This window comes from Erpetoichthys calabaricus, chromosome 4 (genome assembly GCF_900747795.2).
Source record: "Erpetoichthys calabaricus chromosome 4, fErpCal1.3, whole genome shotgun sequence".
In the NCBI taxonomy this organism is placed as follows: domain Eukaryota; kingdom Metazoa; phylum Chordata; class Cladistia; order Polypteriformes; family Polypteridae; genus Erpetoichthys; species Erpetoichthys calabaricus.
The window spans coordinates 310,853,386-310,880,936 of NC_041397.2; positions in this window are offsets into that span (position 1 = coordinate 310,853,386).

Sequence of the window (27,551 nt, forward strand, 5' to 3'; positions counted from 1 at the left end):
TCATGCCAGTTTCAAGAAGAGGATTCCAAGAACGGTCTTTACAAGTGCCAGTCTGTGCCATCCATCTTTAAAACCGTCCTTCCGACAGGCAGGATACAAAATCAACACACACACACACACATGCATACACACGCATACTGAGCCATTTAAAGTTGCCATGGTTGGAGGTTGGAGAAAAATGAAGCCCACCCATAAACCACAAGGAGACCCTGCAAAATCCGCACAGGACAGGTGACCAGGTCAACAAAACGGATGGCAGTGCCATCCTGCTGCTTACAAACGTACCAAAGTGCCCCCAAGTATGCACATCCAGGGGTCTCTTCCCAGTTCAAAGGGACTCCTGACATTTCAATTAGTGACTTAGGGGGAGGGTGGGGGTGAGGCAACGTGGCCCTCTAGTGGCTGAGTCACAGAAGTGTAAAGCAGCAGGCCACCAGTTCAGTCCTCACTGGTCCGAGGGAACTTCACCACAATCTGTCTGGGCAATAAAACTGTTAAGTGGCATGGGTGATCTTTGAATGAAAGATGCAACAGTAGGTCAAACTACATGGGCACACATTCCTGGGTTCCTATGTGATCATGAGATGAGATCCAACCTGAAATTTCAAACGTGGACATGATGGAGCCGTGCCTGTTAAATACATGGAAAGGGGTTGACTGCAGGAGTAATCCCACTGCTGACACCTGAATGAGGTATGTCACCTGCTAATGTCTCCACTAGACAGTCAGCCTTATCAGTGGGCTCGTGTTGTTACTGTCACCAACAGTCAGGGTGTGCCAGCCGTGCCAACAGTCTAAAGGTGCCACTTCTGTTGGTGGTTTCACGTTGTTATTGTTGGAAACAGCCAGGAGATGCCAACCCTATCAGTGCCCTCACTTTGTCACTTTGTCTCCTGACCAAGAGTCTGAAGGTGCCAGCCTTACCAGTGTGTTTATGTGAACACATATCTCACCTTACTAACACAACCAGGAGATGCCAGTCCTGTCTATGGCCCCTCATGGTCCCAATAGTCAGGAGATGCCAGCCCTGTCTGCAGCCTCACCTTACCAATAATGACCAAGAGTCTGGGGGTGCCAGCCTTACCTGTGGGCTAATGTGATTACACCTCTCACCTGAGCGACATGGTTATGTTGTTACTAACACAACCAGGAGGTGCCAGCCCTGTCTGTGGCCATATTTTGTCTCAATAGTCAGGAGATGCCAGCCCTGTTGGCAGCCTCACCTTACCAATAATGACCAAGAGTCTGGAGGTGCCAGCCTTACCTGTGGGCTTATGTGAAGACATATCTCACCTTACTAACACAACCAGGAGATGCCAGTCCTGTCTATGGCTGCTTATGGTCCCAATAGTCAGGAGATGCCAGCCCTGCCAGCAGCCTCATCTTACCAATAATGACCAAGAGTCTGGAGGTGCCAGCCTTACCTGTGGGCTTATGTGAAGACATATCTCACCTTACTAACACAACCAGGAGATGCCAGTCCTGTCTATGGCTGCTTATGGTCCCAATAGTCAGGAGATGCCAGCCCTGCCAGCAGCCTCACCTTACCAATAATGACCAAGAGTCTGGGGGTGCCAGCCTTACCTGTGGGCTAATGTGATTACACCTCTCACCTGAGCGACATGGCTATGTTGTTACTAACACAACCAGGAGGTGCCAGCCCTGTCTGTGGCCATATTTTGTCTCAATAGTCAGGAGATGCCAGCCCTGTTGGCAGCCTCACCTTACCAATAATGACCAAGAGTCTGGAGGTGCCAGCCTTACCTGTGGGCTTATGTGAAGACATATCTCACCTTACTAACACAACCAGGAGATGCCAGTCCTGTCTATGGCTGCTTATGGTTCCAATAGTCAGGAGATGCCAGCCCTGCCAGCAGCCTCATCTTACCAATAATGACCAAAAGTCTGGAGGTGCCAGCCTTACCTGTGGGCTTATGTGATTACACCTCTCACCTGAGTGACATGGCTATGTTGTTACTAACACAACCAGGAGGTGCCAGCCCTGTCTGTGGCCATATATTGTCTCAATAGTGTATTGTCCTGTTTTCAACGTGCTTTACACTTTCTGGTTTTTCTGGTGTCTCCACCCCCATGACCCGCGTTCCGCTCGCTTTGTGTTTTTCCGGCACATTCCCAGGGTGAACGGTTTCTAAGTGTCAGGGAGGCACAGCGCCAGTGTGCTCAATGTTTACACAACATGCCATGCAGATTGTAAATCATTGGGGGAGCTGTGGGGGGGGTGAGGGGGGGGAGACGAGGATCAGCCAGCTGCAGGAGTTGGCAAAGAAAAGAGAAAAAGATGAGCAGAAGTCCACTTTGGGGGGGCAGCTCAGGGTTCAAAGTCATCATAGCTCTGGGGGACCCCAAAGAGAGACAAGCCCAAACAGGTCAAATCCCACGCCAGTAGGGTGGGCTGCAGTGTACTTCAGTTCCTGGACTGAATTCGATAAGGGACAGCAGATGTTTGTCACATTATGGGTTCAGCTGGTGACAAAGTGTGGACTGGTTGAGTGGCACAATGTATGCTGGGAAAATGTGGGTCACAGGTTTTGCCCACTGTTCATACTGTTGAGTTTAGGTGGTTAGTGTGCCAGGCTGGGGCAGCTGGTTCAGCACTGTGGGCCTACTAGTATCACAGTGGGAGGCACCTGTGGTCACGTTTGGTGACATAATGTAAGTTTGGGAGATCGTGGGCCAACTGATGTCACAGAGTGAGCCAGTTGATGACATGTGTGGATCATCTAGTAAGTTCAGTGTCACAGCTTAGTAGCTGGTGACACAGTCTGTGCAGTTAGTGTCCTGTAGGGGGAGGAGTGGGTGATATGTGACAGTCCTTGACACAAAGGGAGCCAGGTGAGGCCACGTCATGGATCAGCTGGAGTCACGTCATGGACAGTTAGTGTCCCTTGGTGGGCAGTTGGGGTCCCAGTGCTGGCTGAATGGTGACATGGTATGGACCACTGAGTGTGTTCTGGAGAGACCTGTTTGTGTTGTGTGTCACCTGGTATCATAGTGTGGAGCAGACTGTGTCATATTACTGTATGTGCCAGTGGGTGACGCAGTGTGGACAGTTAAGTAGCACAAACATGGGCTGGGACGTCACAGTCTGGGGCAGTTGGTGACACAGTGTGGGCAGTTGGTGTCACAGAGTTGGCTGCTTCGTGATACAATACGGACAAGTTGTGTAACAGTTTGTGCTGAGGAGATCTAGGTCACATTGTGGGGTGGCAGATATCACAGTGTGTGTCAGTCGGTGTCGCAGAGTTGGCTGAATGGTGACACAGTATTAACCACTGGGTGTATTCTGGAAAGATCTGTTTGTTTTGTGTGTCACCTGGTATCATATTTTGGAGCAGACTGTGTCACATTACTGTATGTGCCAGTGGGTGACACAGTGTGGACAGTTAAGTAGCACAAACATGGGCTGAGATGTCACAGTTTGGGGCAGTGGGTGACACAGTGTGGGAAGTTGGTGTCATGTGTTTGGCTAGTTGGTGTCACAATATGGACAAGTTGATGACACAGTGTGTACCCAGGGGGATCTAGACCTCATTGAGGGGCTTTAGATATCATAGTGTGTGTCAGTTGGTGACACAGTGTGTACTGGTTAGTGGCACAGTATGGGTTGGGAAGATCTGTGTCACCATTTGGGGCAGCTGGTGACATATTGTGGACAGTTAGTGTCCTGTTTGGTGGTGGTGGTGGGGGGGGGTTGGTTTTGCAGTCTGCTCCAGTTGGTGACACAAAGTGAGCCAAGTCACAGTGTAGGCCATCTGGTGTCACTGTGTGGATACTTATTGTGAAGTTATGTAGAAAGCTGATGTCACAATATGGGGTAGCTGGTGGCACATGGTGGGTAGTTAACATCCCGTGGTGGGTATCGTAGTGTTGGCATAGCACCGACTCTGACACTGAAAGACCTGGAAATCACCCAGTGGACAGCTGGCTAAACAGAACTGAAAACGGTGCTGTGCAAAAGTATTTGCCCCCTTCCCAATCTCCCCTGCTTATGCGTTTTGGACACAATGAATGGCCTTCAGAGCTTTAGACAAAATGCAGAGTTAGAGGAAGGGAACCTGAGTGAACAGGTTTTAAAATCAGGATGCCCTTTATTAAAAAAAATTATCATACATCCCATCATCCATGTGAAAAAATAATCACCCCCCTGATAACAGCACCTTCAGCAGCAGCTAAACGCTTCCTCTGCTTTGGTGTCCGTCTGTCACATCAGCCAGTCTTCTTTGCCGGAATTAATTTAAGAAGGCGATGGCTCCTTCCAGCATCTCCAGCATTGGGTTCAAGTCAGGACTTGCTTCTGTGTTTTGTCCTGTCAGGATGTCCAATGATGCTTTAGCTTCAGGTCATGGATAGATGAGGTGACATTAGGAGAATTCTGCTCATTCAAGGTCAAGGTTCCTACATGGCCATCTGGCATCAGAGTGGAGAGTCACAGTATGTCCGACAGTGTCACAGATTTGGTCCCTTCATTAACAGTAGGTCTTCCAAAGTCACACCAGCACCTCCATGTTTTACTGCAGACCTGACACTCTTACCATCAAATGCCAGACACAGTGGGTGGGCCTTGTGCTGTCCACAGAGGTCCACGTCTGACTTGTCTGTCTTTATTCAAAAAGTCTTGGGCTTTAACCCGGTGTTTCTTTGCACTGATATTCCCTTTGGATACCAGAAGCTTCCATTTGCTCTTCTCCTTTTTTTCCCCTCCATCTGGGGTCCTGAACACTGACCTGAGGTTGGGGCTGCTGATGCCTGCAGTTCATTGGATGTTCTTCTGGGATCCTTTGGGACTTCTTGAATGAGTGAACACAGTGCGGAGTTCCCACCAGCACATAGCCCAGCCCTCCCCTATCACACCTGGAGTCATCTTACCTTGTAGACCTTGAGGAAAAACATCAAGTACAGGGAGGAGGACTGAGCCCAAGACCTCGTAGCAGACAGTCCAAAGTGGCCACTGTGTGGGCCACACACCACCTACCATTAAGAAAACTGATCTCTGTTGGTTCCTGTGCCTTTCTGACGATGGAGAGATGACATGGACTTGGGTACTGAACTGGCCTCACTGCTTGAGATTTAACTGTTTGTGCTTTCTTCAGCCATCTTGTCTGATTTGGTGGAGGTATAAGAATTAATTGATTTCCGTCTGATCATTTAAACTGTGTATATTAATTAACTACTTAATGTTTTCAAGTCTTAAGATGGATGGAAATCTGAAAAATCACATAGGCTTTAGCGTTAAAATTTGCAGAGCACCGTCTATTGGACTGCATTTTCTAATGCAAGTAGTAATGCAATGCATTGCATTTTCCAATCCAACAGATGGTGCGTTACATACCTTTCTAGTAATAAAATGCATTACTACAAAAGTTTGTGATGCACCATCGGTTGGAACGACAAATGAAATGCCTATGTCTGTTTTATGCCATTTTTATGTTATTCGTAAGAGCAATGTTACAGTTTGTGATGAGCCACCTGTTGGAATGACAAATGCAATGCGTTTTGTTACTACATATGTTTGTGCTATGTCATCTGTTTGATCATTCAGATTGTGTATATTAATTAATTATTTAATGTTTTTCAAGTCTTAAGACTTGTGGAAATCTGAATAATCAACATAGGCTTCAGCATTAAAATTTGCAGAGCACCATCTATTGGAATGCATTTTGTAATAAAATACACTGCATTTTCCATTCTCTCTGATAGCACATTACATACTGTACATTGGTATTAATAAAGTGCATTGCATTTTCCAATCCAACAGACGGTGTATCACATACATTTCTAGTAATAAAATGCATTACTACAAAAGTTTGTGTTGCACCATCGGTTGGAACGACAAATGAAATGCATATGTCTGTTTTATGCCATTTGGTATGTTATTCGTAAAAGCAATGTTAAAGTTTGCAGTGAGCCATCTATTGGAACGACAAATGCAATGCATTTTGTTACTACATATCTTTGTGAGGGCGGCACGGTGGCGCAGTGGGTAGCGCTGCTGCCTCGCAGTTGGGAGACCTAGGGACCTGGGTTTGCTTCCTGGGTCCTCCCTGTGTGGAGTTTGCATGTTCCCCGTGTCTGCGTGGGATTCCTCCGGGCACTCCGGTTTCCTCCCACAGTCCAAAGACATGCAGGTTAAGTGGATTGGTGATTCTAAATTGGCCCTAGTGTGTGCTTGGTGTGTGGGTGTGTTTGTGTGTGTCCTGCGGTGGGTTGGCACCCTGCCCGGGATTGGTTCCTGCCTTGTGCCCTGTGTTGGCTGGGATTGGCTCCGGCAGACCCCCGTGACCCTGTGTTCGGATTCAGCGGGTTGGAAAATGGATGGATGGATGGATATCTTTGTGATATGTCATCTGTTTGATCATTCAGATTGTGTATATTAATTAATTATTTAATGTTTTTCAAGTCTTAAGACTTGTGGAAATCTGAATAATCAACATAGGCTTCAGCATTAAAATTTGCAGAGCACCGTCTATTGGACTGCATTTTGTAATGCAAGTAGTAATAAAATGCATTGCATTTTCCAATCCAACAAATGGTGCATCACATACATTTCTAGTAATAAAATGCATTACTACAAAAGTTTATGATGCACCATCGGTTGGAATGACAAATGAAATGCATATGACTGTTTTATGCCATTTTTATGTTATTCGTAAAAGTAATTTTAAAGTTTGCGATACGCCATCTGTTGGAATGACAGAGACATAGCAATCAGAAGGATACACAGACACTCATCCTTTTGTTAAGGTGGATACGGATAATAAGGAGGGCTGACAAGGCACCCATTTTGGATCTGCCTAATAGGTCCATGAAGAAAAAAATGGACAATAACCCACTGAGTGGGGCTGAGAAGGGTCTGAGTAGGGCATAAGGTGCCATAAGTGTGTTTGTGAGCAATGAGCCACCTGGACACAAAATGGAGACCACCTTAAAACTGCCGCAGACACCAGAGTCCACCTAGTAGACTGTGCCTCTGCATATGGCGTTACACTTTGGTTATTCTAGGGATTAAGAGCTCGTTATTAATTCAAGGTTAGTAAAGGTGGGAATGGAGGTCCCCCATAGGCAGTCTGTGCGCTAGGTGAGCAGGGGTGCACCTTACTGGGCAAAGCCCCCAACAGCTGGGGCTGAACATCTTCAAGTCCGGTAAGAAGAAATGCCAGTCTCTGCAAAGGCTCTGTTTGACATTTAGGCTTGGTGGTGGTGTGTGCGTGTGTGTGTGTGTGTGTGCGTGTGTGTGCGTGTGTGTGTGTGTGTGTGTGTGTGTGTGCGTGTGTGTGCGTGTGTGTGTGTGTGTGTGGCCCCTGTAAGATGCTGACATTTTGTCCTGGAGCTTCTCATTTGTCGTGCTTCTGGGAAGGAACCTCATCTCATGATTCCATGATCCTAAAACTGCTTGGAATGGTTTGAATAATGGCTCCATGCACTTTTCAGTGGCCATAAGAGCTGCTGTATAAAAGAAGATCTGAATCCACTGATAGCCCTGAGATGGTAATCCTGTGCCTTTCTTCTAACAAGTTACGTTGCTCTCTGTTTCCTGCTATGTGGCGATTTTCTGAAGTGATGTACAACATGCCTGGACAAAGCGATTCCCACAAGACAAGCATAGCTCTGTCCACTGACAAATGCACTGCTTGTGCTTGATTCATTTCATTCTTGCTTTGTGTGTGTTTGTGTGTGTTTTGGGAGTGGTATGGTGGCACAGTGGTTAGCACTGCTGCCTTTCACCTCCAGAATTCCGGGTTCAAATTCTCTTGGCCCACTGTACCAGGATTGCACCTTCTGTGTAGAATTGTTTCATGTACACCCCCTGTGTCTGTCGAGGCTTTTTCTCCTGGAACTGTTTTTCTTCACCACAAGGATGTTTATGCTTAGGTGGATCGGTGATTTTAAATGAGTTATGGGTGAACAAGTGTGTGCCCTCTGCATGAGACTGGCATCCTGCCTGGCATCGTTTCCTTCCTCTCTCTCTCTCTTTCTCATGTTTCTGAGAGACTGCAGGTTTCCCACCTCATGTTTAACACAACGGAGTGACGGATTTCAGTGTAGTCAAGGGCAAAATAGGAATTAAGGATCCACAATGGACTGGTTATCCAGCCAGCTTTGGTCTCCAGTGTTTTTTTTTTTATGTAAGAGATAGCTTGCCGGGTTATTGAATTGGATAAGCAGGTTAATACATGGAGGGATGGATGAATGGATGGATGGAAAGAGGGAGGGGTGGATGGATGGATGGATGGATGGATGGATGGATGGATGGATGGATGGATAGACAGATGAGGGGATCGTTTGCCATTTAGGTCATTACGTTTAATTTAATTGGAAAGTGTCCCAGTGAAAGCGCAAATGCGCACAGGGGTGTGCACGTGAACGCGCACGCGCGTGTGTGTGTGTGTGTGTGATGGACTGGTGCCCCATCCAGGACTGTTGGCTGCCTTCCACCCACCCGGTGCCTCCCAGATAGACTTCAGCCCAGCGTGCCCCCCGAATTGCATGGAATGGGTTCAGGGATGTGCGGTGACGAAGCGGCTGTGTGGAAGACAAACAGTTAACAGGCCCTTCTCTCATTAAGCTCTAAAATGACAGGCTGTCAAACGAGGGGGATTCCTTCCTTCCTTCCTTCCTCCTCTTGACATTTCCCTGGCTGCTGGCGCTCTTCGTCTCTGCTGGGTGGTCCCCAGGCTCTCGTCTAAATGCACTCATTGTCTCAGAGGACTGCAGAGCCGCACCTTGACAGGGCGAGCGAGCGCGGGCTCCTTTATCGCACCGTCATGACGCCGCCCTCGTGCTCGCTCACCTTTGCCTTTCTCCTTGCTGGTAAAAGAAACAACAACCGGCTGACAAATAATTGCTTTGTTAAGCACTGCAGGTAAGCACTTTGCCGTTGAAGGTGCTTTATAAAGTGTTTTCCACAACCCCTTCTGGCACGTCCATACACAGAATGGTTAACTGCCTCGCTAAGACCTTGCGAGAGGCTCACAGCTGCTTATGTGGTTCAGGGTCATGGGGTGGTCCCTGTTGAAAGTCGCCAGTCTGCTTTCTCCAATTCAGAGTTATGTGGAGACAAGGAGATGGCATCTTTTCCAGGGTTGCCTCCTACTTTGGATGGAACGGTGCTGGGAAAGGCTCTGGTTCCTCAAACTTTTAAAACTGAGTTAAGCCACCCAGATGATTGATGAATAAACTTTATGGCTGTAACAAGGTGCCCTATGACCGATAACCCTGAGCTGGTCAACCCGCCACTGTCTACTAACAAGCAGATCTCACTGTTTTGCCATTTTGGATGTTAAAGTCACCATACAAAGTAAAGGTCCATGCAGTGATTCTCTCTTAGCCAAGCGATTTCCACAAGGCAGGCATAAACCTGTCCACTGGCAAAAGTCCTGCTCATGCGTTATTCATTTCTGTTGCTTTTGTGTATGTTTTGAAATAAAACTCTTCACACCGAGGTTATAAGGTGACTGTGTGAAACTCTTACTGTCTGCCAAGGAGCTGCGTTGTGTGCTCTCTGTCTCTTGATTGTGCCATTTTAGAGTGAGTGCCTCAGAGCAGAACTTAATGTTAAAGACACTAAATAGAAATAAACTGTCATTCTTTTAGCCTTTTCTGGATAAAGCGATTTCCACATAACAGGTATGAATCCATCCATCCATCCATCCATTATCCAACCTGCTATATCCTATCTACAGGGTCATGGGGGTCCGCTGGAGCCAATCCCAGCCAACACAGGGCGCAAGGCAGGAAACAAACCCTGGGCAGGGTGCCAGCCTACCGCAGGGCACACCCACACATCAAGCACACATTAGGGACAATTTAGAATCGCCAATCCACCTAACCTGCATGTCTTTGGACTGTGGGAGGAAACCCACACAGATGTGAGGAAAACATGAAAACTCCACGCAGAGAGGACTGGGAAGTGAACCGAGGTCTCATAACTGCGAGGTAGCAGCGCTACCCACTGCGCCACCGTGTCACCCACAGATATGAATTTGATCCCTAAAAAAAATAAATGTGCTGCTTGTGCATTTATTGATTTCTGCTTCTTTTATGTGTTCAGAAAAATAAATTTCCCTCTGGGATAATAAAGTCTACCTCACCCTAACCTAGAAAATGCCCATCATTCAGGGTGGCACATTGGCTCAGCAGTTGGCACCACTGCCTTACACATCCAGAGTCCCGCTTCAAAAGTCTGTGTGTGGAATTTTGCAGGCTCTGATTATCAAGTTTTCATCCTCCATCCAGAAGATGTCCAAGAGAAAATGCCGCAATCAGAATGGTCATTTCCTGAGAAGAGATGACAACTTATGGAGGCAAGAGGGGGAGCACATTGGGTGTTAAGAGAAAGAGAAGAAGGGGGAGACCAAAACAGAGGTGGATGGATTGTATAAGTAAAGATCTGAGGAAGAAAGGAACAAATGGGAACAAGTAGAGTGTGGAGAAGTGAGGTCATAAACAGCGACTCCATATCAAAATGGGAAAAGCTATGGAAATACAAAACAAACAAAAAAAGCAAGAGGATCCAAAAAATGTCCATTTTAGACGCACCGGTGACTTTAAATCAGCTAAGGGTGATGTGTGAGTGTGAGTGTGGGTGGCATTAGTGATGCCCCTTCAAGACACTGACATCCTGAGACGGACTGCCCAGTGGGGCTGGGTGGTCTCCTGGCCTTGGAACCCCTGCAGATTTTTCATTCCAGCCCATCTGTATTTTTTTTGTTGTCCTCCCGGCCATTGGACCTTACTTTATTATTTGTTATTTAGTATTGCCTAGTCTTATTTTTAATGTTTCTAAGCTTATCTTTCTTCATCTTGTAAAGGACTTTGAGATCCATCATTTGTATGAAAATGTGCTCGAGAAAGAAATGTTGTCATTGCTGTTCTGTCTTGGTGCACATTCCTTACAACCCAAGTTTCTTGGAGAGTCTCTAGTGTCCCATAACCCTAAACCCAAGAATAAGTGGCTCGGATAACAAATGAATGCCCTTTGTTGCTGCTCTAAAAATGAAAGGCTCAAAAAAATGATACCCTTAAAATGGTGGCCCTGCTGCTATCTGCTAATGAGAGAGTTTGCACTGTGTCTTGTTATGCTGTCATTTTCTAAAGTGCCTGAATTACATACCTGGATAAAGCGATTTCCACATGACAAGCACAAATCAGTCCACTGACAAAGGCTTTGGTCGTGCTCTATTCATTTGTGTTGCACTGTGTCTTATTATGCTGCTGTTTTGTAAAGTGCCTGCGTAACTAAATGTTCATCTGTGGATCATTCCTGAACAAAGCGATTTCCACATGACAAGCACAAATTAGTCCTCTGACAAATACACTAGTCATGCTTTACTCATTTCTGTTGCACTGTGTCTTTTTACCTTGTCAGTTTCTAAAGTACAGTATTACATACCTGAATAATACGATTTCCACAACACAAGCACATATAAGTCCATTGACAAATGCTCTGGTCATGCTCCATTCATTTGTGTTGCACCCTGTCTTGTTATGCTGCTGTTTTGTAAAGTGCCTGCATAACTAAACATTCATCTGTAGATCATTCCTGAACAAAGCGTTTGACACAAGACAAACACAGATCAGTCCACTGACAAATGCCCTATGCATTCATGTCTTATTCATTTGTGCTTCCTTACTTTCTGCATGTTTTGAAAAGCTCTTCACACTGGGCTGGCGTTTGGCACAGAGGTTAGAACTGTTGTCTTACACTTCCAGAGTCCTGGGTTCAAATCCTGGCTGCTCAGTGTGAGAAGTTTGTATTTTCTCCCTGTCTCTGTATGGCCTTATCTCCATGTACTCCATTTTCCTTCCCGCATTCCAAAGATGTCCCCGTTTATTGCACTGGTGACTCTAAACAAGCTAAGGGGGAGTGTAGGCGTGTGTGGATATGTGTGTCTGTGTGTGTGTGTGTGTGTGTGTGTGTACATTAGTGTTGCTCCCACAACAGACTGGCATTGTCTCCATTCTCTCCAACCCATGCTACACAGTGAGACCCCAGTTTCCCATGATCGTAAATCTGGATTAAGAGCCTCCACTAGTTAATAAATGCACACTTGTTGCTGTGAAAGGTGCTATATAACTGAAGAGTTCATCAACTGATAACCTTGAGCTGGTGGTCCTGCTACTACCTGCTAATGAGTGGGGTTGCACAAGTCCTGATATGCTGCTATTTTGTAAAGCGCCTTTAGAAGTAAACGTTTATCCATGGATCATTCCTGGGCAAAGCGATTTCCACACAACAAGACTGAATCAATACACTGACAAATGCCCGGCTCTCACACATCATTCATTTCTGCTGCCACTTTGCAGGTTTTTGAAAAACACTTCATACCAGGATGCATGTGTCATGGTGGTTACAACAAACTGCATTACCTCTCCAGAATCCCGGTTCATATCCAGTGCGTGGAGGTTGCATGTTCTCACCATGAAGATGTGGGCTTCACTCCAGGCACTCCATTTTTCATTTGACATCCCAAAAAATGCCCATGTCTGATAAACTGGTGACTTCAAAGGAGCTGAGGGTGAATGCGTCTCCCCTGCAAAGGGCCTGGCATCCTGTCTGGCACTGCTTCCTTCCTCGCTCCCCTGTTTATGAGAGGCACTGCAGTTTCCCAGCATCCTCAAGTTGGATGAAGTGTTTATGCCAATGCATTTTGAATGGAGTTTGCCATGAAAGGCGCTATATGAAGCGTGACTGGTGAACAGAAGTATCATGGCTTTGTGTGGTGCTTTGGAATTCTGTGCATTATCAAAGTCGGTATACGAAGGACACCGTTTACTTTATTGCTTTTTTGACTTTCAGTTCAGAGTGGTGTTGGCTATGAAAGGCACTAAATATTTCTCTGAACGCATGAAATGACACACGCTGCTCTTCAGACTGCTGCATGCTGTCAAAGCCAGAATCGAAAATCAACAGAAGCCTTTAGATAGATAGATAGATAGATAGATAGATAGATAGATAGATAGATAGATAGATAGATAGATAGATAGATAGATAGATACTTTATTAATCCCAGATAGATAGATATGAAAGGCGCTATATGATAGATAGATAGATAGATAGATAGATAGATAGATAGATAGATAGATAGATATGAAAGGCGCTATATGATAGATAGATAGATAGATAGATAGATAGATAGATAGATAGATAGATAGATAGATAGATAGATAGATAGATAGATAGATAGATAGATGTGAAAGGCGCTATATCGGCCCTGACAGGAGTTCTGACTGTTAACAGCTTTCTGTGCTTTTTCCAGATGTCCACATTTTAAATATCAGAATACCAAACACGAAGTCCTCTTCAAATTTTCAGCTAAAAGATTTTTGAATGGAGCTTAATTATGAAAGGCACAATATAGAATAAAACATTGTGTTTTCAAAGTATGATAAATACAACTTGTAATCATTATACTAATAATAATAATAATAATACTAATAATAATAATAATAATAATAATAATAATAATAATAATAATAATAATAATAATAATAATTGCAGGAAGGCGCTATATTAACTTGCTGTTGCAAACGCAGATGCACATTGACGTCTAAGGAGACTGGCCTAAAGTAGCTGAAGCTGCAGGACGGAGCATCAGTTGATGTAGCGCCTTTCAAGTCCTTAGCTGGTGTCCACAGAGACAGAGCACTAGCAGGTTGTCCTCGCTGTCTTGTTGTGGAGTCCACTACTGAACATTTTCTTCTTCAGATGAGCTGACTTATACAGGCTGGTGGACCTGCTAAAGTAGAATTCATCAAGTGGACCCTCTCTGCTGATACCGTGGAGTTCTTTGTTATTCCACACCTCATCCCCCCACACACCTGGGAGCTCCTCTTTCTGACCACACTTCCCATTCCCTCATCTCCCATAACTCGGCTTCTTGCCAGGCCAGTCCAGGCCTCACTCCACACAGCTCTCCTCCCCAGCTGTTCCCTTTCCCACTCCTCTTGATTCTCACGGTCACTTGTCTCTGCCAGCGCCTGCACCTGTCTCCTATCACTCCACTGACCAGTCAGGCTTGAGAACAGAAATATGCTCTGTATGTCACCGGAGCAGCTGGGAAGTAGACATGAGCACGAGGTGGGGAATGGAGATTGATGAGGATGGACCAACAGACAGCTGCTGAAGGCCTGGACCCGCAAAAACAGCTGTCCATATGCCGACTCCAGATGTGCCGTCGGGCATTGAGTTTAAGTGTGACGCTGATCTGGGGGTTTGGAGGTTTTAAACTCGGACAGGAACAACAGCTTGGATAGATATGAAAGGCACTATATAGATAGATACAGTGGGTATAGAAAAGAATCCCCCCTTTAAAATATTCCCATTTTTTGCCTTAATTGTAAACACACAAACTAATATTTCTTCCCAGCTGTACTTACTCAATGCCACCTCTAACATCCAAGTGAAAGATATCACAGCTACAGGTCAGAAGAATTCTAAAAAAATCAAAAACAAGACCTACTGAGATTAGAAAAGGACCCCCCATGTCATTTTGTTGACCCCCCTTTTTGCTTTAATGGCAGCCTTGAGTCTGTGAGGCTACTTCTCTATCAGCTTTGCCCTCCTAGATTGTGTAATATTTGCCCCCCACTCTTCTTTACAGTTGAACTGTTTGAGTTCGCTCACATTGGATGGTGAGCGTTGGTGGTCTGCTATCTTCAGATCTTTCCACAGATTTTCACTGTGATTGAGGTCTGGGCTCTGACTGGCCACACCACGACATTCACTTCTTTCTCCTTCAGCCCCTGTGTGGTCCATTCTGCTGTGTGTTTCAGGTTGTTGTCGTGTTGAAAGGTGAACATTCTGCCCATCTTCAACTTTCTGACAGAGGGTAGCAGGTTTTCCTCCAGAATTTCATGGTATTTTGCCCCATCCATTTTTCCTTCTACCCAAATGAGAGCCCCAGCTCCCCCCCCCCCCCCCCCCCCCACACACACAACAGGCTGCTGTCCCCTCCATGATTTACTGTAGGTATGGTGTGTGGTGGATGGTCAGCTGCATTGGATTTCCGCCAGGTGTACCATTTGATTTTGGTCTCCTCTGACCAGAAGACCTTTTTATTTCACTTGGCATCCGAATCTTCAAGGTGTGCATTCTGGCAAAACTCAAATGAGCCTTCATGTGGCCTTTCTTGAGAAGTGTGACCCTCCTGAACAAGCCACCCCTGTGGAGCGCTTGTCAAATTGTTGTCACCTGCACACCATTAATGACCACTCTGTGCCATCAAATCCTGTAACTCCTTCACAGTGGCCATTGGACTCTCAGTAGCCCCTCTTACCAGTGTCCTCCTTGCTCTTCCATCCAGTTTGGAGGGTCCTAGTCGTACCAAACACTTGTTTATGATGGACTTTACTGGGCCCCTTGGGATTGATAAAGCCTTTGAGATGTTTTGGTCTCCATCTCCTGCCTTATGTCTGTCCACAACTCTGTCCCTGTGATCTTTTGACAGTGGCCCCCCACCCCTAGTCAGTTGTTTGCTGTCAGTTGCACCACCAAGGAAGGGATTAATGAGCCAGGAACAGCTTCACTAATCACACTCATTACAACTGATCACTGGTGGGGGGAAGACAGTAACCGCAATGGAAATGGTGGGCACTGATCTCTTTATCTCCTCTTTTCATTGATAAAAGGCACTATATACTGTAACACCAGTCCTCAGCAATACTCTCTATGTAATGTTGTCAGTTATGAAAGGCACTATATTCTGTAAGACAAGTCATCAGTACCCCTGCCTATCTCTTTATCTTCTTCTTATCAGTTATGAAAGGCACTATACAGTGTAAGGCTAGTCATTAGTAATCCTGCATACCTTTGTATCTCCTGTGACATCATGAAAGGCACTATATTCTGTTTAGCTAATTATTACTAATCATCCATATTTGTTTGTCTTCTGTTATTAGTCATGAAAGGCACTATATAAGACAAGTCGTCCCTGATCCTGCTCATCTCCTGTTGGTTGATGTATTCTTGTTTTCCCCTACTCAGGATATTCAATTTGTTGTCATGACGATGCTCTATTTACTGGGTGCTCACCTCAATTTGCATGATGTGAACTGATTTGCATATATTTGCATCTCTCACAAGATAAGGTCCACTTTGTTGGAGCACTCTTTCTTTCTTTCTTTCTTTCTTTCTTTCTTTCTTTCTTTCTTTCTTTCTTTCTTTCTTTCTTTCCACCAGTAGTTCATGTACAGATGCAGCTTCCCCTCATTCATGGAGGACATTTCCTGATGTTGTGGTACAGGTGCTATATCAACAACAGGTATCATCTTTCCTAACCTGCATCCTGCCCCTTTGAATCAGGAATCAAAATGCCATCCTGACTGGACACGGCTCAACATGCGCTTCTGGAAAAGTGAAAACAGAGCCTGTGAAGAATCAGCTGTGCTCTCCTGGCTATGTCTGACATAAGCACAAACAGCCAATTAGCCACTCACCCTGGAACCTTTCTGTTTGAATCGGACTAATTAAAGTTCACTTTGCTTGTGCCCATCAAACCCCCCCCCCCAAAAAAAAAAAAAAAAAACTGCACACACACATTCTGACTGCATGTGACGCTGGCCAGTTTGCTGCAGTGCCTTTGCCAGGTCCTCACTGCAGAGACAGTGTCCAAGATGAAAAAAGTTCCTGGCAGAGACCACCAACCACATGAATATGTCATAATGCTGGGACACACCAGTCTGGAGTAAACAAAGGGAGACATGACTTTCATGATCTCTTTCATCCAGTGTGTTGAATCAGGCATCTCATGACGGTACAATACAAAGTGAGTTGGTCAAGTTATTATTTCATATAGCGCCTTTGTCAATAGGCATGGTGGGGATGCCTTCTGATTGGCTACATCACATGCCCCTCACAGTGAGACACTGACTTGAATTTGTACACCACATAGAGAGCCAGAGAGACAGAAAGAGAGATGAAAGGCACTATATGACTGATAGATAGATAGATAGATAGATAGATAGATAGATAGATAGATAGATAGATAGATAGATAGATAGATAGATAGATAGATAGATAGATAGATAGATAGATAAGAAAGGCACTATATAATAGATAGATAGATAGATAGATAGATAGATAGATAGATAGATAGATAGATAGATAGATAGATAGATAGATAGATAGATAGATAGATAGATAGATAGATAGATAGATAGATAGATAGATAGATAGATAGATAGATAGATAGATAGGGACACCAGCATAAAGGTTAATAAGGTAATAAAGACTTGGCACTACTGGGATCTTTAAGAAACTCTTCCATAAGTCCATGAGAAGTCTTCAGCTGAGAATGACTTGACTCAGGTCTTTTGAAATGCATTCATCATTCGACCTTTTCCTACTTCTTAAATGATGAAGATGTCGATAATGACTTATACAGGTACAGTCAGATTCATATGTGAAGATAAACTTACACAAGTCCTTTATAATTAATTCATTGATAACAACAAATGCACCTCTAATGAGATGAAAATATCAAGAATGATTAATAAAGTGTGATGAGATGATGCTTTGGGAAACTCTTCCATAAGTCAATTCCATTTGTGTAGTTGAGAAAGACTTGACCCACGACTTTAGAAATGCACAGTTCTGATGAGATAAAAACATTGAGACTCACTAGTAAAAGTCGGGTGACCTTAGTGAATTCTTTTGACATGAATTCACTGGTAACAACTTGGTCATGTCTGGTGAGATGAACACATGAGAGCACTTCAGTCCAATTCTCTTACTTAAGTCCATTCAGAGTAATCAGCTGAGAACGACTTGACACAATGAGTTCTTCAGCAGCAGCTTGCCCAGTTCTGGTGTGGTGAGACCTAATTCATAAGTTGAGGTCTTTGGCTATGAGTGCCTGTCATTTTGGTCAGCACTGCTGCCTCATGGCTCAGGTCACATATTTGGCCACAATCATTGGCAGTTTCCTCCTTAGCTCTCGAGGACACTTAAAGACCATTGCACCGTTATCATCCACTCCACACTGATCCAATCTCTCCTTCTTAACCGACTTCAATACAATTCACTGAGTTTGCCAAAATTTCCCAACACTTCCATGTTTTTGATGAAGTCACGGTGAAGCGATTTCCACAGGGTTTTCTTGTCATTACTTACAGTTTGAATGCTGCATACATTTACCAGTTTTGCAATAAATCCCGTGGCTGACAGAGCTATCATCCCATCAAGGATTTTTAGACGATGCCCAGTGTCAACAAAACTGCTGAACTGCGTTTGTTTCTGGTTGTTGTAGTCTGAATGGAGAATCATTTGGAAACAATGTGAGAACACCAGTGCGGAGAGGGATTATTTCCATTTAAAAATGACTAACATGGGACCTGAGAAATGAATTCATCATCAAGGCTGGACTGAAGACTGATGAGATAAAACACCCTGAGAATGACTTACAGTACATGAGTATGTCAGAGTGACAACCCTGATTTACACAAGTGTAATGAAATGAAAGCCTGTCTGACGTCAAGTCAAGGGAATAAATTCGAGGGAGACACACAGGAGTCCTTTGAAACAAATACATCAAGAACGTCTTACATGCGCCTAATGAAATGAAATCATTGACGACAACCCAAGTCTAATGAACTGGACACATCAAAAATAATTTATGCAAGTGTGTTGTGAGGAAACACCAAAAATAATTTATACCACTGCGATATGATGAAGCTTTGAGAAACGCTTACCGTCCATATATCTGCTCAATTGTAGGTGGAAAATGGCTTACACAGGAGTGTAGAAATGAATCAACATTAACAAGGTATTCAAGTCTGATGACATAAAACATTAAATATGACTTTCACAATTCACGTGGGATGAAAACATCAAGCCTGTGTGCCATAAGCCTAGTGAAGAGGCTGAAAACGAGCTACAGATGTTTGTGAAAATGAATCCAGCGATAACATCCTAGTCACGTCAAGTGAAACTAACAATTCAAGAACAACTTCCAGAAGTCCAGCTGAAGTGAACACTCTGAGAATGTTTGGTGCGATGAAACATCAAGAAATGCTTACATGTATCTACTCAAGATAATACGTGGGAAACGACTTACGCCCGACTGTTAAAATGAATGAATTGATTCCAATGTGATCAAGTCTGGTAAGATGAAACACATTGAGAATGGTTCATATTATTGTGGTGCAATAAAACATCGAGAAACGCTTACATGTGCCTACTCCAAATAAAACGTGAGAAACGACTTACAACACACTGTTAAAATAAATTAATCAATGACAATGTTCTTAAATCTAATGAGATGAAACACATTGAGAATAACTGAAATGAGTGTGTTGGAGTGACTACCTTGACTTACACAAGTGTGATGAAAAGAAAAACATCAAAAATGTTTAAAGTCAAGTCAAGTGAATAAGGCAAGGATGACTTACATAGATAACAACTCGCTCAAACCTGTTGAGATGAAAACACTGAGAATAGTTTATATAAGTATGGTGTCATGAAACAGTGAGAAACTCTTACATGTGTCTACTCAAAATAATAAGTGGGAAACGACTTCCACCAGAGTGTTAAAATGAAATAATTGATTACAATGTTCTCAAGCCTGGTGAGATGAAACACATTGAGGACAGTTTATATTAATGTGGTGCAATGAAACATCGAGAAATGCTTACATGTGTCTACTGTGAATAAAAAATGGGAAACAACTTATACCAGAGTGTTAAAGTGAATTAATTGATTACAATGTTCTCAAGTCTGATGAGATGAAAACATCGAGCTTGCCTTAAATGAGTGTGTTGGAGAGACTACCTTGACTTGCACAAGTGTGATGAAAAGAAAAACATCAAAAATGTTTAAAGTCAAGTCAAGTGAATAAGGCAAGGATGACTTACATAGATAACAACTCGCTCAAACCTGTTGAGATGAAAACACTGAGAATAGTTTATATAAGTATGGTGTCATGAAACAGTGAGAAACTCTTACAGGTGTCTACTCAAAACAATAAGTGGGAAACGACTTCCACCAGAGTGTTAAAATGAAATAATCGATTACAATGTTCTCAAGCCTGCCAAGAAGAGAACCAATTGAGAATTCCTTAAATGAGTATGTCGGAGTGACAACCCTGGTTTACACAAGTGTAATGAAAATGAGGGTCAAGTCCTGTGAATTAATCGAGGAAGACTTACATAAGCCCTTTGAAACAAATACGTCAAGGACCTCTAGCACAAGTCTAGTGAAATGAATGCATTGATATCAACTCCAGTCTGATGAACTGAAAACGTTGAGAATAATGTACACAAGTGTGATGCGATGAAACTCTGAGAAACTCTTACATCCGTTTACTCAGATGAGTAGAGAGAAAACGACGTACACGAGAATGTTGAGATGAACTCAGCATTAGCAATTTATTCAGGTCTGATGAGATTAAACACACTGAGCTGATTCTTGACAAGTGCGATGAAGACATCAAGCATGTCTGCCTTGAGTCTAATGAAATAAATAAAGTCAAGAGCTTGTTATGGACTTTGTGAGAATGAATTCATCAATAAGATTTGAGTGAAGTCAAGTGAAACTGACAATTCATGAACGACTCACCGGAGTCCAGTGAGGTGAAAGCATTGAGAACGTCATACGCAAGTGCAGTGATGGGACTTCATCACAACGTGCTGAGGTCTGAGAGTGTGAGGAGGTGCGACTTACACAAGCGCAATGCACTAGAAAACTTCAGAATTGGCTGCGGTCAAGTCGAGCGAATAGGCCGAGGCCAACTTGCACAAGTCTGCTGAGAGTCTACTTTGTTTTACACACGTGGAGGACGTTTTATACAAGTCTGGTGAGATGAACAATTAGGAACCTGACTTATTGACATGTAAACGTGAAGGGCATGTTGATCTGAATCTGTGGCAAACGCTTTCCAAGGGTCGGGTGGCCAGACCCTTGTGTGAATGGCCACATCAGGCTCTCGACTCCTGGTGCATACAGCAGAGCACTGACTTGGAGGATGAGTAATAATAGTAAAAATAATCATTTTTATTTATATAGCGCCTTTTCCATGCTCAAGACACTTAATGCTTTGAAATGAGTCCAGTCTGTGGATTTACAGTGTAGAAGAAGCCAGGCATTCCACAAATGAAAGCATCCAAAACACCAGCAGAGCAAGCGTTTCCAATTAACAAACACGAAGAGACCCTGGGTGAGATGGCATTGCTTCACAGGACATGGTCACACAAACTCAATGTCTAACCTAAAACTCTGAAACACACACACACACATACATATTTGGGACGTGGGGAGAAGCCCAAGCAAGCAACAGGTGAATACTGGCAGGCCATTGACGAGTGAGGCAAACAAGAGTGCTCATGTTACTTGTGTGGAAGAATAATTTTTAGGGTAACAAAGCTCTTATCTTAAAGAAATAGAATAAACGGTGTGGACCACCGGGGCACGCTCAGCCACCCTAACCCGACCCAGACGGGAAGACACAAGTTTGCCACACATGATTTATTTGCAATCAGGGAGGCACAGTCCCAAAACACCACAACACAATAAAGCACAGTCCTTTAGACTTTCCTTCTCTCCTTCTCTCTGGGATCATTCTTCTGCCTCCACTACTCCCTCTCGGGGTAAGCTTCGTCCACCTCCTCCCGACTTCGAATGGTCCTGGGTGTGCTCCAGGTGGCTCATCAGTATTGCCTGGGGTGGTGGAAGTCCTCTACAGGGCTCTGTAGGCCCCCACAGAACCCAACAGGGCGGTACCAGACTCCAACTCCCAGCATACCCTGCGGGAATCCGTGGTGCCACAGCCGCCCAGGTCCTTCAATTTGGTTGGCAATCCCAGCCACCCATCACAAGGGTTAATTAAATGTCAGCAACCTTTGCAGGCATATCAGGAAACCAGATAACAAAATGGACTGAAAGAGATGACTAAGAAGTCAGCAGATTTTCTGTGAAACAACCAGAATGGACCGTTGCTACTGGCAGGGCCGTCTTAGTGCATGGACAGGCTGGGCATAGGGGCCCCCATGCTAATCTACAGTATGTATGTTGTGACTTGCTGAGTGATTGTGTAGGTAAGGGGGCCCCAGTGCACTGCTTTGTCCAGGGGGGGCCTATAATGCTGGTTAAGATGGCCCTGGCACCCAGGCCTGTGCCCGAAGCGTCCATCTGGAGAATGAAAGGTAGAAAGAAGACTGCCGCTGATGTAAGGGTCTGCTTTAAGTCACCAAAAGCTGCCACCAGCTACCATCAGGTCAACGCGGAGGAGTAGGCGTCATCAGTCACTCATCATACTGTAGATGACACGATGGTCTCATAGGCCGCCGTACACGTGGGATGACATCAGCTGAAAGCCCCTCACATTGCCTTCAAATCCGTAGCCCTCGGGACAGCGAGGTCAGACCTGTCTCGGGGCATCTCGAGCGCATGGCAAGAAAATTCATAGCCACTTTCTGGATACCAAGGCACATACAATATGACAGGGCACGGCACCCAGTCCCACCACAGTCTGTAAGCCCACACCACCTATCTACGAGATAGTGATGCAGGGCTGTCTTAATGCATGGGTGTGCTGGGCATGTGCCCCCATGATCCCCCATGCTGATTGAAGTATGTTGTGACTTGCTGAGTGGTTGTGTAGGTAGGGACCCCAGTGCACTGCTTTGCCGGGGGGGTGGGGTGGGGGTGGGGATTGGCTATAATGCTGTTCAGACAGCCCTGGCACCCAGATCTGTGTCTGAAGCATCTGTCAAAGACTGGCGCTGATGTAAGGGTCTGCTTTAAGTCACCTGCATCTGCCCTTACCAGTCCATGCCGCATTGTTCAGGGCCCTCTTCTTAGTCAAATCAGTCAAGGGTGCCGCTCCCTCATAAAATCGGGGTACAAACCGGCGGTAGTAACCCACTAAGCCGAGAAACGCTTGGACTCAGGGCCGTCTTAATGCATGGGCACACTGGGCATAGAGGGCCCCATGCCAATCTATGTATGTTGTGACTTGCTGAGTGGTTGTGTAAGTAGGGGGCCTCATTGCACTGCTTTGCCCAGGGTGGGGGGGCTATAATGCTGTTGAGATGGCCCTGGTTACAGGCACAGAAATTTCAAGAATGGTGGCTCAACTCAAAAGTATAAAGAAGAACCAGAATATAATACAACAGACTTTTATTTTATCACAGCCATGTAAGCCCAGGGTCCTAGAAATAATTGAAATCGTCAGAAAATAAACTGAAATGTAGCGATGTCAGGTAATTGAAAGGAACTACTCTGAGCGTCTCTGTCCTCGGAGGATTCGTTTTGCTGTTGCGCTTGCATCGCTTGTGTTATCAGCAGCTAAGCGAGTTGTTGGTCTCCTCGGAGGCGGAGCCCTTAGCCTGACTCCACCTCTCACCTGCGGGCAGGACAGGCAGACACACCTCCACGTGCAGAAGTTTACATATAAGGTGTAACCCAACGAACCAATCAGGGTAAAGGTTTGCCTTGATTGACACTGTATGTAAATTCAGTGGTTTATAATGAGCCTCTATTCTTTGTTTCTCTGACCATTCTGACCAGGCTGTAACGGACTGCTCCCTCCATGGCATTTTCATTTTGATGAGGAGTAATTCACGGATACCATGAACAGCTTTTCTTCTGTCTGATGACCGATTTGTCCTGTTAGAGGATGAGCTTCTGTCTTCTGATTTCTACCACACTTGCTTCTCACAGCAGGCACCTTCACAAAACGCTTCCACTCTCTCCTTGATTGAACGACTCGACCATCACCCCATCCTGAGAGCAGCAGCTCATCACAGGGCACACAACTGTACAAGGACACAGGGAGAACATTCAAGTCAATTCCTCAATGACAGACCCCGAGGCTGCTGGACTCCAAGTGGGGTCCCATTTAGTCCATTCAGCTTGTCCCTGACCCTGTGTGGTCTGCCAGTCCCCTGATGCTGCCACCCCTATAGGCTTCACCATTGGAGTGGCACTGCACAGGTGATGAGTGATGCTGGTGTCCTCCAGACATGATGCCAATCTTGGTTTCATTGGTTCAGAGACCCTCGTTTCTCATAGTCTGCGAGTCTTTTAGGTGACTCCACGTGGGCTTCCATGTGCTCTTTTCTTTAATTAAGGAGAAGTTTCTGTCTGGCAAGTCTGTCATAAAACCCAAATCAGTGTTGGGTGTTGCAATGGTGGTTGTCCTTCTGCCATCTCCACTCAGGTTCTCAGGAGCTCAGCCAAAGTGACCACCTGGTATCACTTCTCTTTACTTGGTCACCATTGGTGTCACTTCTCTTTACCAAATGACCATTGAGTTCTCAGTGTCACTTCTTCTTCACTTAGTGACCATTGGTGTCCCTTTTCTTCATCCAGTGACCATCAAGTTCTCCGTGTCAATTATCTTTACTCAGTGACCATTGAGTTCTCAGTCACTTCTCTTTATCCATTGATCATCAGGTTCTTGGTGTCACTTCTCTTTACCCAGTAACCATCGAGTTCCTGGTGTCACTTCTCTTTACTTGATGACCATTGGTGTCACTTCTCTTTACCAAGTGACCATCAGGTTCTTGATGTCCCTTCTCTTCATCCAGTGACCATCAAGTTCTCTGTGTCAATTCTCTTTACTCGGTGACCATTGAGTTCTCAGTGTCATTTCTCTTCACCCAGTGTCCATTGGTGTCACTTTTCTTCACCCAGTGACCATTGGTGTCACTTCTGTTCACCCAGTGACCATCAAGTTGATGATGTCACTCCTGTTTACCCAGTGACCATTGAGTTCTCAGCATCACTGCTTCTTCACCCAGTGACCATTGGTGTCCCTTCTCTTCATCCAGTGACCATCAAGTTCTCTGTGTCAATTCTCTTTACTCGGTGATCATTGAGTTCTCAGTGTCATTTCTCTTCACCCAGTGTCCATTGGTGTCACTTTTCTTCACCCAGTGACTATTGGTGTCACTTCTCTTCACCCAGTGACCATCAAGTTGATGGTGTCACTCCTGTTTACCCAGTGACCATTGAGTTCTCAGCATCACTGCTTCTTCACCCATTGACCATTGGTGTCCCTTCTCTTCATCCAGTGACCATCAAGTTCTCTGTGTCAATTCCCTTTACTCGGTGACCATTGAGTTCTCGGTCACTTCTCTTTATCCATTGATCATCAGGTTCTTGGTGACACTTTTCTTTATTTTGCCCTTGAGCAGACATCTGTGTGACTTTGCTAATCAGATCCAACCAATTGAGCCGACCGCACAGGTGGACCCCAAACATCTGGACAAGAATCACAGAAAGGAAAGCAAAGGGGTTTGACTTCTGTTTAGAACAAGGCTGCAACATCACAAAATGTAAACAAAGTCTTTGCCCGAAGACTTTTGTAAAGGCACTATATTGGGACCCTCATGTGGAGGGCAGGGCAGGGTAGAACACCAGACAAAGCCTTTCTGTGCTCGGGACCCCTCGGGCTGCTCTGACTTAATCGGCTCACGTTTACGATCCCACAGCCCGCACGCCGAGCGAGATAAAGGCAGACAAAGAGCGCCTTGTCATCACACACACTGTTGGCTTTATCTCGCACACTTCATGATTTATGCTGCACTTCACAGATCGCTGTCTTTTTTTGTTTTGTTGTTCCTTTTTTCTCGCCAAGGACTTTCCCTCCCCAAACAAGTCCCGGTTTCCAAGAATAAAGAAAAAGAGAGAGAGAGAGAGAGCGCAGACAATGACGTGGACGAGAAGCTCCCGTGGTTAGTCGTCCCTCCCGCTCGCTCTTCACCGCGGAGAGAGAGAGATTGATGGATGAGATCCGCTGTCACGCTCCGCGTTCAGGGCTCGTAATTTAAAAAACAAACAAGAAATAAAAAAAAGATCGCTAATTAAAATCGTCAGTCCCACTGCGACCCCCCCCCCCCCCCTTCAGCAAACCGGCCCGCCACGTGACACGCCTCCCACTTGTGCTCTCGTATAGACAATGGAGCTCTTCGTGTTACCTGCCGCGATGTGAGGAGGCTTTGTGCTCCGCGATCAGACAGCCTATTGTTCGTCCGCCCCTGCCATTGTTTAACGCTCCCCAGTCCTGACCTTTGGAGTTTTGTTTTTTTTTTGGCGTTTTGCTCAAATACCGCAGTTGCTCGCACTTGTTTTATTACACTGGTCTACAAAAAAAAAATATTTTTGCTTGCTACTGGGAATTCCAGACCAGTCGGTCATTGTCCAACCCGCTAGAGCACAGGTGTCAAACTCCAGGGTCACAGTGGCTGCAGGTTTTCATTCTAACCTTTTTCATAACAAGTGACCAGTTTTCATTGCTAATTAACTTCTTTTCTTTAGCCCTGTTTTAAGGATTTAGTCTCCTGAATTGATTCTTTTCTTCCTTAAATGACAGCCAAACAGAAACTAGACATGAAACGAGCCAACAGATGACCAATTACACTGGGAATTCAAACTCCAACCAATTTCACTTCAACCAGTTTATTAATGAGATGCTGATTCTTGTTAATAATAATAATAATAATAATAATAATAATAATAATAATAATAATACATTTTATTTATATAGCGCCTTTCCCATGCTCAAGGCACTTACAGAATATAATAAAGAATAGCAGCGTATACAGTATATACAGGGCCGGATTTTCCTATAGGCTAACTAGGCTTCAGCCTAGGGCCTCAAGATCAAGAGGGGCCTACATTCAAATTGTTAGCAAAATTAAAATTACACTATTCTAAAAACAGTGAACACTAAAACACTGAACCGAAAATAAGGAGAAATTCTACGCATATGACTAATAAACAAATATAAAAATGTATTGGTTAAGATCAACGCATATTACGTATTTTATTATCTCTCGTGTAATTTACAAACTTAAAAATGGAAGGTGAAAGGGCCTCATAAGTGGAATAGCCTAGGGCCTCTTTTCATATAAATCCGGCCCTGAGTATATAGCATTGTACAAACCAGATAAATAAATAAAGAAGATTAAGACAGTTGTTAATTGACCCCGTTATTTAATTCCATGGCTTGTTGCTGCTCTCGTTCTGCCACAGCAGACATTTCCAAAACTGTTGATTGTCTGTTTTACTGAGACCTTCACCCTTCTTTATTTTCAGCTATTGTGAGATGGGCACAGAGGAGCTGGTCATGTGGCTTCTTGTTTTGTGTCTCATTATTGTTTGGCTGCTAATTAAGGACAAAGAAACAACTAAGGGGTCCGAGTCACGTAAATTAAAACAAAGGCAAAAGAAGTTCATTAGCAGCAAAAACTGATCACTAATTAAGGAGATGGTTAGAATGAAAACCTGCACCCACTGCGGCCCTCCAGGACCGGAGTTCGACACCCTTGTGCTAGGGTCACGGGGGGTCTGCTGGAGCCAATCACAGCCAACACAGGGCACAAGGTATAGGAAACAAACCCCAGGCAGGGCGCACACACACACCCACCCACACCAAGCACACATTAGGGACAATTTTAGATCGCCAATGCACCTAACCTGCATGTCTTTGGACTGTGGGAGGAAACCCACGCAGACACGGGGAGAACATGCAAACTCCACGCGGGGAAGCGAATCCGGGTCTCCAACTTCAGAGCAGCTCTCGATTAAGTTT